Source organism: Vulpes vulpes, chromosome 3, assembly GCF_048418805.1.
Source record: "Vulpes vulpes isolate BD-2025 chromosome 3, VulVul3, whole genome shotgun sequence".
NCBI classification, from domain to species: Eukaryota; Metazoa; Chordata; class Mammalia; order Carnivora; family Canidae; genus Vulpes; species Vulpes vulpes.
In genome coordinates this window covers 117,196,154-117,209,580 of record NC_132782.1, presented here as the reverse complement: position 1 = coordinate 117,209,580, position 13,427 = coordinate 117,196,154, and the positions used below count along the sequence as shown (strand labels likewise).

Here is a 13,427-nt window from a genome sequence, read left to right as displayed (position 1 = left end):
ACTGACAGAAAACAGAGGCTTGATCAGGCATTTCACAGAGGAAATCCAAACGACCCGTACAGGGAAATATTAACTAAGACCTCAAACAACTATGACCACACACCCATCAAAATGATCCAAAGGAAAAAGCTTGATAACGCCCAGTGCTGGGGAGGACATGCAGTTGGAGCTCTCGTGCAATCTGGTGAGAGTGTAAGTTGGCACAACTACAGACAACTGGTCGCATCTGTCAAAGCAGAACATGGATAGACGGTGGCCTGTGTACCCTGGTCATAGGTGGAATGTCACAGGAGCACTGGGCACAGAGCTCAAAGCTGTAGACCACTCAATGTCCGCCCCCTGCAGACCACATAAAGACATGTGGCACAGCCACACAATGGGGATGCCAGACTGCAGTGGACATGAACAAAGGGTGGTCACACACTCCAGTGAAGAAGTGTTGCACAGACACTGCTGGTGGGAGAAGCCAGACGCAAAAATATCTGCTCTGTAAGCCCGTTTACATTCGCTTCAAAGCAAGCAAAGCTCGGCTGTGGCATTAAAAGTTAGACTAGTGGGGGCACCTGGGTGGCTCAGTGGTTGAGTGTCTGCCTTTGGCTCAGGTCGTGATCCTGGGGTCCTGGGATCGAGTCCCAGATTGGGCTCCCCTTACAGAAGGCCTAGCTTCTCCCTCTGCCTGGGTCTCTGCCTCTCTCTCTGTGTCTCTCACAAATAAATAAATAAAATCTTAAAAGAAAAAAGCCGAACTAGTGCTTACTCTTGGGTTAGTATGAACCTCTGGGGATGTTCGGGGGTATTGATAATGTTCTGTTTCATCTGGGGGCTGGCTACCCAGAGTGTCAAATTTGTGAAACGACACAAATTGCAGGCTTAAAACTCCCGTACTTTATACTTTAATATGAAGTTAAAAACCAAAATCATGGGGAGAGGTCAGGTAGTCCACAGACCTGGCCTGGGGGCTCTGGTGATCCAAATCTGGGCGTTCTGGTGCACAGGACCACAGTAGGGCCTCCAGAGGTGGTTTGGGCTCTACAGCAAGAAGATGGGAGACCCAAGGAAGGCCCTCTGACCTGGAAGAGATTTGCCTCATCCTGAGCTCACCTTGATGAAGGAGATAGAGGACGTTTGCTGGCCTCCTGTAGAGTCAGGTTTGGGTTTGGCTTGGGTTGCTGGAGGGGAGGTAGTGTGGGCCAGAGAAAAGTGACACACCAGCCTACATCTGTTTTCCTGCCTCCAAACTGCAGGCTTTGGGTTTGCCAGTCTTACCTGCCCTATCCGTATATGCCATGCTATTATTTTCTTAATATTTTCTTTAAATATTAAGTTAATTCGCTTTGAAAAATTAGCCATGGTACAGCTTCATAATTTTTTAAATAATATTAAAAAAAAAGATACAGAAAAAATCGCAAGCGCTAGCCAGGGCACGGAGAAACTGAAACCCGTATACAGTGCTGGGGGAATGTGAAATGGTGCAACCAATGGGGAAAAATGGTTTGATGGTTTCTCAGGAAGTGAGACACAGGATTGCCATCTGACCCAGCAATTCCAGTCCTATGATATAAAGGAAAAGAAGTGAGGATTGTTATTCAAATAAATAGATGAGTGTGGGTGTTCACAGCAGCACTGTTTACAATAACCGAAAGCGAAAATAGCCCAAACGCCGGTCAACAGATGGAGAAACAAAACGCGGTACATCCATACCAGGGAACATTACTCCGCCACGAGGAGCCCGGACACAGGTCACACCGCGGGGGAAGCGCAAACGCGCTTTGTAAGCGCAGAAGCCGGACTAGCGGGTCACACAGCCTCCACCTGCAGGAAGTAGCCAGAATGTGGAATTTCAAACAGACGAAGTGCAGTTGGGGGTTGCCAGGGTTGCCAGGAAGGGGGATAATGAGGAACAACTCACCCTTTAATGGATGTGAACCCCTTTAATGGGTTCCTTTTGGGACAATGAAAATGTTTTGGAACTACTTAGAGGTGGCGGTCGCACAGCGCTGTAAATGCGCTCACTCGCTGCTGCCACTGAATCGCTCACTTCAAAAAGTTTCACGTTATGAACGTCTTACTCATGTGACTTTCGCCGCAATAGAAAAAAAAACAAGTGAGTGAGGAGAAACAAGCAGTTCTCCTGCCCGCAGCTCGTGGGGTCGGCAGGGAGTGAACCAGCGGTGCCGCGGGCTCGGGTCGCGCCAATTATGCCAGGGCGGCGGGTGTGCGGGCGGGGGCGGCGGGGGCGGCGGGTGTGCGGGGGGGGGGGCGGGAGCGGCGGGTGTGCGGGGGGGGGCGGGAGCGGCAGGTGTGCGGGCGGGGGCGGCGGGTGTGCGGGGAGGGGGCGGCGGGAGCGGCGGGTGTGCGGGGGGGGGCGGCGGGTGTGCGGGCGGGGGCGGCGGGTGTGCGGGCGGGGGCGGCGGGGGCGGCGGGTGTGCGGGGAGGGGGCGGCGGGAGCGGCGGGTGTGCGGGGGGGGGCGGGAGCGGCGGGTGTGCGGGCGGGGGCGGCGGGGGCGGCGGGTGTGCGGGGAGGGGGCGGCGGGGGCGGCGGGTGTGCGGGGGCGGCGGGGGCGGCGGGTGTGCGGGCGGGGGCGGCGGGTGTGCGGGCGGGGGCGCGGGGCGCGGACAAGCAAGCGGCCGTGGCCGGAGGTTCGGGGGCCGCGGGGCCGAATCGGGCCTTTCTCCGCGCGGGAGCTGCGCGTTCGGCCAGCAGGGGGCGCCGCCCGAGCCGTGCGGCCCAGACCCGGGAAGACTTGGCCTCACAGAGGACGCGGAGACTTCAACTTGCAACCTCCTGGTGACCGTGGGGCCTGCTGCACATGGGATGTGCGGGGTCCCCCAGCCTTCCCGCGTCGCTTGCCCGAAGCCAGACGATGCCTCCAGGCCCCTCTCCCGTCCTTCTTCGGGCTGCACCCCCTCCCGAGTAAAGGGGTTACTGCACCTTCTGTGGTGAACGGGGTGAGCTCCGGGGGCGAGCGGACGACTGGGCTCAGCCACCCCCGCTAGTGCACCAAGGGCCTCGCCTCACCTTCCGGGCGGCCCAGCGCCAGACGCAGGCCCAGCGTGAGAAGCTTCCGGAGCCAGCAGCTGGGGGGGGGGGGGGGGGGTGCTGGTCTCCCAGGCTGGATCGGAGGTGTGGCCTGACCCCTCTGTGCTGCGAAGCCACAGCCCTTCCTTCCCCCCCACGCACTTTGGCAAGAGCTCGTGACCTCGGCTTCCGGTTTAACGGGCTCTGCTCAGCCAGGCTGGGGTCGGCCTGGAATCCCACGTTGCCCGGTGAGACCCAGCCCTCCTGGCCCCCACTCTGGGGCAGTCCCCAAGCCCCGATGCTCCACAGGGTCGGCAACTCCAGGACCACACCACCAGCACCACCGCGGTGCCCGGGGATCCCGGCTTCTTCCCTGCTCTAGGCCAGACCTCGTGAGCGCACACGAGGCCATCCCCAGAGTCCTGGGGCCCAGCCTGTAACCTGCCTGGCTCCGGCCGGATTCAGCTCATTGCCACCCTCACCTGGCCCCACCCTTTCTCTGCATACTTTCTTTGTGTTTAGAACTCCACTAATCTTCTCGTGTTATCCAAAAGCCCAGAGGTTTTTGTTGTGTGTGTGGTTTTCTTTTTTTAAAGATTTTATTTATTCATGAGAGACACAGAGAGAGAGACAGAGAGAGACACAGGCAGAGGGAGAAGCAGGCTCCTTGCAGGGAGTCTGATGCAGGACTCCATCCCAGGACCCCAGGATCACTATGTGAGCCAAAGGCAGACGCTCTACCACTGAGCTACTCAGGGGCCCAAGCCCAGAGGTTTTAATACAAGAGGCCTCTTGTAGCTCAATGAGGTTTTGATCCCCAGTGAACTGTTCTGAAGCTTTCCAGCACATTCTTTCTGGCTTATGGTCTCTCTCTGGCCATATCTGTTGCTGTGTTGACACCACTTGAAGCGATTATAAGATCTACATTGGGATCCCTGGGTGGGTCAGCGGTTTGGCGCCTGCCTTTGGCCCAGGGCGTGATCCTGGAGACCTGGGATCCAGTCCCACCTCGGGCTCCTGCATAAGAGCCTGCTTCTCTCTCTGCCTGTGTCTCTGCCTCTCTCATGAATAAATAAAATCTTTAAAAAAAATAAAAAGATCTACATTAGAATGAAATATTCTGGCCTGTGCAGTTGAGTTTCTTGCTGATAATGAATACAAAGGACACAAAGCCATCTAAGAAACATCCACTGTGCTTGGCATGTGAGGACCTCTTGGCTTACTTGCCAAGTTTGTCTAGTGTCAGCTTGCACAGGGTTTGGAAATAGTCCGGGATTGTTGCTGGGTCCTCCGGTCCGGTGGTTTCACTCTGCGGCCTCTTGTAGGCAGTGTGGTGTCCCGGGGAGAGGCCGTCCAAATGCTCCTCTCTGATTTACTGTGTGTCTTTGGGCAGGTTACTTACTTTCTCTGGGCCTTAGCTTCCTCATCTATTAAATGGGAGAAGAAATATGTAATTCAAAGAGATGTTTCAAGAATTCGGTGAGAAAGTATATGTAGTAGACGTGCAATAGGCGCTCAATGGCTATTGACTGGGATCATTAGTAAATGCAGACGTGCCACTTCTTGAAAGAGGAAAACAGTGCTTTTTCCTAAACAACGTTGTCACACTTGAATTGGCTGCCAGGAAGTTATCACTCCTCGAGGCGTCTGGAAGCAGAGGCGGGGAAAGGGCTATTGCACGGGGCAGGGGACAGGGGGCCGCCATGTGGTGCTAGTGTCCTGGACTAAAGGCAAAAAGCAGGAGAAAGACCATTTCCAACCTCTGCTGGTTTGAGAAGCGGAGCCCTCTGTCTGGGCTGAGGCGATGTTGTTCTCAGAGGTATTAGATATAAGGCCCAGAGCCAAATGCGGGATCAAATCTAGAGAACAATGGAGCCTGATGGGACCTTGGATGAGAACCCATGCACCCAAATCTGCTGACAGCTGCTGGAGACCCCCCAGCAGGAGGGCAGCGGAGTCCCGCATGGACGGAAGGTGCTGCACATTTGTTGGCCATGTACTGTGTGCAAGGCACGGCTTCCAAGTGCTTCTCTCGTCTTAGTAGATCAACTCCCACTAAATGAAAGCTCTGTAAAGTCTGAACTTTGTCTATTTTGGTCACTACTGAATTTCACAAGAGTGCCCAGCCCATTAGTGAGATTCCTGAGAAAAATTTGAAACCCTATGGGGCATGTATGGGCTACTGTAATCCGAGGAGGCGATTCTGGTGCACAGAGATTCAGTAACTTGCCCCAGAGTCCCCGGAGGGTAAAGGGCAAAGCCAGCATTCGAACCCGGGCCACAGTGAGAAGCCGCCTCCAGATTGCCCGTCTTCCTCCTACCTCTTCTCACTGAATGCTTGACCAGTTTCTTTTCCTTCTTGTGAGTTCTTCCTACCTTGGCTGTCTGTAGACATTTGTGTAACTCCGACAAAATACCTTTGGGGCCCGTGGCTCCATCTGCTATCAAGTTCCCAATTTCACAAAAAGTATAGCAATAAAGGGTCTGGTCTGTTATTTTTAAAAAGGTTTTATTTATTTATTCGTAAGAGACACACAGAGGCAGAGACACAGGCAGAGGGAGAAGCAGGCTTCCTGTGGGGAACCTGATGCGGGACTTGATCTCAGGACCCCGGGATCATGACCTGAGCCAAAGGCAGACGCTCAACCACTGAGCCACTCAGGTGCCTCAAGGGTCTGGTTTATAAGTACTTCAGACTCTAGTTCTTCATGAAGACCAGGGTGTTAAAGGGAACTCAGTTTTGTGGGTGGAAGCCTTTACACACAGGCTCAAGTCCTCCTTCTAGGCTGTCCAGGCATGTTCTGCATGTTTAGTGAGGATGTGAGGAAGGAGGTGATGGTGTCTGAACATGTTCTTCCCACCCCACCCTCCCCCCCCGCCCACCACCCCCAAGTCCAAGAAATTTGGAAGGAAATGAAGAAGGACAAGCCATCAGTGTGTTGGTCTCTGCCTCAGTTAAGGCCCTCTTCTGCTCTCTGCTTCCCCCTTCCTCCTTCTTCCCTCCTCCCCCTCCACCTATTTCTCAGTATTTCCCCTCCCACCTCACCCCCAAAGGCTCCTTTCCAGATTCCAGACCTGGAGGACTTGGGCAGTGCCTGGCCCAGCCCAGGACGCTTGCTGCAGTCTGAGGCTCTCCACCCTGGCTGCTCCATTGGCAGTGCTTCTGGGGCTGGAAAGAAATAAGTGCGAGTGCTCTGTACCGCGTTCACCTAAGATGCAAATGCAGCAGGTCTGGGCGAGTCCAGGAATCTGCAGTAACAGCCAGTGGTACTACTGATGCATGGCCTTGGTTGATGGGCTGCTCTCTGATGTTGCTAGGTTTCTTTAACTTAGGGCTATATGAAGAAGAAATAAAAGGATGCATCTAGAATCACAGTGCTGATACCGTGGAAAGAACTAATGCACTCAGGAGGCCTACTTGGGATTCTTCCCTCAGCTTCACCACGTAATTGATGTAAAACATTGTGGACTTTTAAGGTGTACAATGTGATGGTTCGATACAGGTATTTATTGTGAAATGGCTGCCACAATAAGGTAAATGAACACCTACATCATCTTATGTATTACCATTTTTTGTGTGTGTATGCTGAGAACATTTTGGCAGGGGGTGGGGTGGGGGATGAGGAGCAGAGGGACAACGAGAAGCAGGGTCTATGCTGAGCGTGGAGCCTGATGCAGGGCTTGATCCCATGACCCTGAGATCATGACCTGAGACAAAATCAAGAGTCAGACACAACCGACTGAGGCACCTAGGTGCGCCCTGGTGACATTTAAGATCCACTCTATTAGCAGTTTTTAAAAACTATTTATTTATTCAAGTAGGTTCCATGCCCAGCATGGAACCCAACGTGGGGCTTAAACTCACGACCCTGAGATCAAGACCTGAGCTGAGATCAAGAGTCAGATGCTCAGCTGACTGAGCTCACCCAGGAGCTCCAACCATTTTCAAGTGCACAATGCTCTCTTGCTAACTGTAGTCTCCATGCTGTGTACTCACCCCTAGAATTTATTCATCATAGAGCTGTAAGTTTGTATCCTTTAACCAATATCTCCTCATTTCCCCCACCTTCTAGCCCCTGGCAGCCTCCAGTATGTTCTCTATTCTTGCAAGTGTGGTGTTTTCAGATTCCACATGAATGAGATCAGATGGTATTTGTCTGACATTTCATTTTGTGTAATGGTTGGGGTCCATCCATGTTGTTGCAAATGGCAAGATTTCCTTTTTTATGACTAAGTAATAGTCCATTATATAAATACACCACATTTTCTTTATGTCTTCATCCATCCACAGACACAGGTTGCTTCCATATCTTGGCTATTGTGAATAATGCTGCAGTAAACATGTGAGTGTAGACATCTCTTTGAGATAGCAATTTCATTTCCTTCAGATATATAACCAGAAGTGGGATTGCTGGATATATAGTAACTCTACATTTAACTTTTTGAGGAACCTCCATACTATTGTCCACAGTATCTGCACCAATTTACATCCCCTCCAATAGTGCACTAGGATTCCCTTCTCCCCACATCCTCACCAACACTTATTTCTTGTCTTCTTGATATGAGCCATTCTGACAGGTATGAAGTGATAGCTCATTGTGGTTTTGAGTTGCATTTTCCTGATGATGAGTGATCTTTTCATTTACCTGCTGTCCATCTGTATATCTTCTTTGGAAAAATGTCTTTTTTAAAAAAATATTTTACCTATTTACTTATTTGAGACAGAGAGAGAGAGAGCACAAGCAGGGGCAGAGGCAGAGGGAGAAGCAGGCTCCCAGCTCAGCCCAAGGTAGGTCTCGACCCCAGGACCCCAGAATCATGACGTGAGCCAAAGGCAGATGTCTACCCAACTGGGCCACCCAGGTGCCCCTAGAAAAGGTCTATTCAGGTCCTTTGCCCATTTAAAAATCAGATTATTAAGTCCCGCCCCATTGAATTGTATGAGTTTCCTATGTATTTTGGATATTGTCTTCTTATCAGTTATATGATTTGCAAATATTTTCTCCATTCCATAGGTTGCCTTTTTATTTTGTTGATTGTTTCTTTTGCTGTGCGAAACTACTTGAGATACCATTCCCATTCTGATAACACTTCATTTTTATGCCAATGTTTGCATAGCAGGAGCCCTCTTTGACCCAAGGGCCAGATCATTTACACTGTTTCTGCTGTTGCCCAGAGTATTGGTCTCACCTGTGCCCCCTGCTCCCCAGCTGTCTTCTGTGGTGACAATTGTCGACAGCCTTGTGTTTCTACCTCAGCACCTGGAACTGAAAGCCGTAGAACGCAGTTGACAAGACTTTCCTCTCAGTGAGAGGCTGATGGAAGGTATTATCATCACCGTCATCACCATCACCATTATCATCTTCACAGCAAACTCTGTGTGCCAGGCCCCTCCAATTGCTCCATCACACCTCATCCTCACAGTGATGCTGGGAGGTAAGTACAGTTATCTCCATTTTGTAGATGAGGAAACAAATTTCCCAGTACCAGGCACCAAAGCTAACAAAGCTCGTGTGTCCCTGGCAGGGTTTACTGTTAGTAGCCACAGCCACAGGTGAAAATGGTGCTGAAGGTCCCAGGCAATTACTCCCAAAGGACCCTGAATGGGAAATGTGAATCCAGCCTTTATCAGTATGGATTTGGAGGCTCCCTGAACCTCAGACTCCAGGTCAAACTCCCTCCCTCCTCACTTCATCTGTCCCCCATCCTTCTCTTCCAGTCTGAGACAATCCTCTCTGTTAGTGAGAACAAATATTCCCCTTGTAGAGCTTCTACCACTGCCCCCCCTTCAAGGGAGGTATGATCCAGAAGAGTCAGATTGGGCAGGTGTGACAGTCCACCATTACTTTTTTCTCAAGGTTTCAGGTTGGGAGCCTAAGCAGGCACTGGAGAGCAATATTCCCACCTAGTTCTGAAGCCCTCACCCAGCCTGGGACACGCACATACAAAAGCCCTAAGATTGGGCAGCCCCAGTGGCGCAGCGGTTTAGCGCCACCTGCAGCCCGGGGCGTGATCCTGGAGACCCTGGATAGAGTCCCATGTCAGGCTCTCTGTATGATGCCTGCTTCTCCCTCTCCCTCTGCCTGTGTCTTTGCCTCTCTCTCTCTCTCTCTATGAATAAATAAATAAAATCTTTAAAAAAAAGCCCTAAGATTAAAAAGCGAGCACTTAATAATCCCCGAAGTAGGCAAACGAAGAAGATGCTTCCGTAGTTATACAAAACGGTATCTTCAGACAAACAGGACGAACAATTCCTGGTGACAGTTCTTTTGTTTTTGGGCCTCAAAGTCTCTTGGAAATGCTTCATCAAATGCTGAACTTCATGCATTGGAGTGATAAGCCAGTCACTTTCTGTTTGCTTTGGCATTAAACGATCTACAATAAAAGCAGAAAGGGCACTAGAAAATCATTCAGGGAAAGTTCTGACTCACATGTAAAGTGGATGATTAGAGAGACAGTTTCTCACGTTTTGTAATTACTTATGCTAAAGAAATTTCAGGCAATTTCTGAGTCTGAACTGTGCCTCCTAAAGCCAATGAAAGAAAGCCAGCTTTTGGACACTTGGAGTCTTTTGTTTCATTTTAAGTTGCCCCTCAAACGAACAATTTGCCCGCCTCAAAGTCCCCCCAAAGTGGTCCGTATAATTTCAAATTGTCGCTGGTGAACTCTACCAGTTAGAAAGATATATACAGGTGTTAACATTATAGGAGCAAGAGCAAAGGAAGCAGGTATTTGGCCAGGATGGGTGCCGTTGAGACCTGTAGTGTGACCATCTATGTGACATGTGTCTCTGGGACTTGGTCAAAGACCAAGGATCACTCATCAGGGGCCAAATGAGATCTCCTGATTCCAGAGAGACTGAACTAAGGTGATTTTTAAGGTGTGGATACAAAACACTGTTTACTAAAGTTAATTTTAATTTGTCCTTATTTTAAAAATGCCAGCAGAGTAACAAAACATGAAAATGCTTTTGGATGATAATGCATGTATATTTGTTTTGGCCTTCTTAAAATGTTTACATAAAAAAATTGCTGGATGGTTTTTAAACTTATTTCCCTTTGAGTTTCTCTTGTGTCTACAGAAAAAAAGAAAAGATTGGTTACTCTAAAGATAATAAGTAGCGTGGATGATTAATTGTATTGGATATAGTAATGGCGGAGATACAGGTATATATATCTATATAAAATAGGATGTGATTTTCTGTTTATTTAGAAAAATTATTACAGTTAATTCAAATGATGAATTTAATATGATACATATTATTTTAATATGCTGATAAGTTAATGATACTTAAAGCAATAGCCAAAATCTTTAAAGTAATATTTATTGTATGTTTATGTACCTGTGTATCTGAATACATATAAATGAAATATTAGTAGATCCTTTACTATAATCTCTTACAAAAATAATGCACTGAATGAGTAAAGTTAATATTGGGGTCCTTCATGTAAAATGCTTATGTGCTTCTACACACAGATAAGTAGAGGTTCCTTTTCTTCACCAAATGATTCTCAGAACCTTTACTGCTTTTCCCACACTCTTAAATTATTTTGTTAGAAATTCCCTTGAATAGCCCTGACCTCACTGTATTTGCTCATATTTTAAAATGCTAGCACAGACCTAAATTCACACTTGAAATATAGACTTCTCCAGAAACCAAATCAGTTCCAAAGATTAAGATAATTGTCCTTACCTGGGCCTCCCAGCTGCTAAAAAGGAAAAGAGCAAGCACCGGTGCTATTAGCAGATATGTTTTTGGGGTAGCCTGCAAATTTGGAATGCTTTAGGAAGAGCTTTCTAACTTTGACAAAACCATAAAGATTGGATAAGTTAAAAAAAGGGGGGGGTGATTAGCTGATTTGCTGTTACCTAAGGAATAGCTAAGGAAATAGCTATAATAAAAGTAGAACATCATTCACAACACTAAGACTGGGGATCTCACGGTAGTGCTGTGGCTGACCTTCTTGCTCTGCAAGTAGCATTGCCCAAGACTGTTCCAGTAATCGCAGTGAAAAGAAACTCTTGGAAGAACACAAAGAGGCTATTTTTAAACTGTCATAGACAAATCCCTGATTTGGAAAACCGGAAAGTGGAAAAATTCAGAAGCAGGAGAAGTTGCATAAAGAGGAATTTTGCGTTCTCAGAGTGGCTGATGCATAACCTCATATAATGTTAAACGAAGTTTAGGAGAGATGCTTCATCTTATTACTCATAATAGCAGAGATACACCGGCAGCAATCTTGAGCCAACATCAGTAGGATACTTTATTTATTTTTTAAAGATTTTATTTATTTATTCACAAGAGACAGAGAGAGAGAGAGAGAGAGAGAGAGAGGCAGAGACACAGACAGAGGGAGAAACGACAGAGAGAGAGAGAGAGAGAGAGAGAGGCAGAGACACAGGCAGAGGAAGAAGCAGGCTCCATGCAGGGAGCCTGATGTGGGACTCGATCCCTGGTCTCCAGGATCATGCTCTGGGCTGAAGGCAGCGCTAAACCGCTGAGCCACCTGGGCTGCCCAGTAGGATACTTTAGAAGCATTGCCAAGGATGTTTTTAAAACATGTCACACTGCTGATGATGTGATCCTGATGTAACATAAAGGTAGGATATGGACAAGAACTGAAGTCTTGAGAGCCTTTCATACTTGCTAATGGACTTTATACAGTTGCCTCTTGCAATGGATTATAAATGTGTTTTGGTTATTTTCTGTTTTCTTCTCGGAGAATATTAAAGATTTTCCTTACCAGGAAGCTACGGTTCTAATTGTAGCAAAAGAAAAAAAGAAATCTGCTTGATTTCATCTCCTATCCTCGGAAATTTCCACTTGTCTCTCTAATAACAACACTCATTATACTGGTACTGTTATTAAAGAACTCTATAAAGTTTGTCTTTTACCCCCAAACTTTTGCTATTATTGTCATCCTTTTATCATTAACTTATCATTTACTTATTTTTGTAGTCCTTTAGGAAAAATGCCTGGGTGGCTCAGTGGTTGAGCATCTGCCTTCAGCTCAGGGCGTGATCCTGGAGTCCTGCACTGGGCTCCCACATGGAGCCTGCTTCTCCCTCTGCCTATGTCTCTGCCTCTCTGTCTCTGTGTCTCTCATGAATAAATAAAATCTAAAAAAACCAAAAAACTAGTAGAATCCTAAAAGCTGAAATTAACAAAGCTTCCTTAAACTTCCATGGCCTAAAATATTACCATTAGTTTTAACGTATATAAGATCAATCTCCTCCAGGACTCAAATGTTATATTCTTATCAATTAATAAGAGGCTGGTCCATGTGTTTGAAAATCCCACCCCAGGACATGGGAACTTTAATACTATACTGTTGGTATTTATTTCTAACATGTCATTTTATATCCTGAGGATATTTTACATAGATTTAAAATTTTTTACGTTGAGGGTTTAGAATATAGAGCTGGGAGGAGTTATGGAATACAAGCCAGAGGTCAGATTAAAGTCCCTTAGCCAAATTCTGACACAAGTTGCTTTTCAAATTGAACTGGTCAATGGTCTAAAATCAGGAGAGAACCCGGATGAATCCGGAAACCCTGGTGCTGCTGGCCACACTGGCGCCCCTCAGCCCAGCCTCCCGCTTCCCCAGCCCTCTGCTCCCGCTTCCCCAGCCCTCTGCTCCCGTCTCCTTGCATCCACTGCATCCCCGCCCTGACCCTCTGGGCCCCCCGCACCCAGGCCAGCCCGCTTCCTGCACCCCTGCAGAACTGCCCCTGTTTCTTCTGAGGCGCCAAGAGAGCTCTGGGTCCATCTCCCGTAGTCACCTGCCTCGGTGTCCTTTCCTGCCACACACTCCCCCCCCCCCCCCCCCCCCCCCCACCAGGAATCCCTCCCTGGATTCCTCTCTGCCTCTCACTGCCTTTTGGTGTTTACAGGGGAAATGTGTCCCCCAGTTGAAAACCTCTCTCCCTGGCAGTGCCCTGGGACTCCCAGCATTCACAGCCAGGATCATCTTATTCACGGTGCCCACCTGGTGACAGCATCTCAGTGACTCTTGGTCACTACAGGAGCGACCTCAGGGATGAGTGCCAGTGGACCAACATCTGTCCCACTCTTACATGTTCTTACTCTGCTTATCCTTAGCTTCAAAAATAGAACTTTAAATCTAGGGATCCCTGGGTGGCGCAGCGGTTTGGCGCCTGCCTTTGGCCCAGGGCGCGATCCTGGAGACCCGGGATCAAATCCCACATCAGGCTTCCGGTGCATGGAGCCTGCTTCTCCCTCCGCCTGTGTCTCTGCCTCTCTCTCTCTGTGACTATCATAAATAAATAAAAAAAAAATTAAAAAAAAAAAAGAACTTTAAATCTATTTAAAGTGGATAAGTGGAATCTTGTGATGTTGCCGTTCCAGGCTGAGGATGTGTAAGAGTCAAAGGGACAACTCCTTAAT

The 13,427-nt window shown here is 48.4% G+C and overlaps 1 long non-coding RNA gene across 1 annotated transcript; it reads right to left on the bottom strand.

Moving 5' to 3' along the window:
• Positions 1-920: 920 nt before the first annotated feature.
• LOC140598140 (uncharacterized) lies at positions 921-2,193 on the bottom strand. Its single transcript, XR_012000264.1, has 3 exons — positions 1,910-2,193; positions 1,702-1,812; positions 921-1,551 (listed from the first exon to the last, which is right to left on the bottom strand). It is a non-coding gene; the product is annotated as an uncharacterized lncRNA (long non-coding RNA).
• Positions 2,194-13,427: the final 11,234 nt, after the last annotated feature.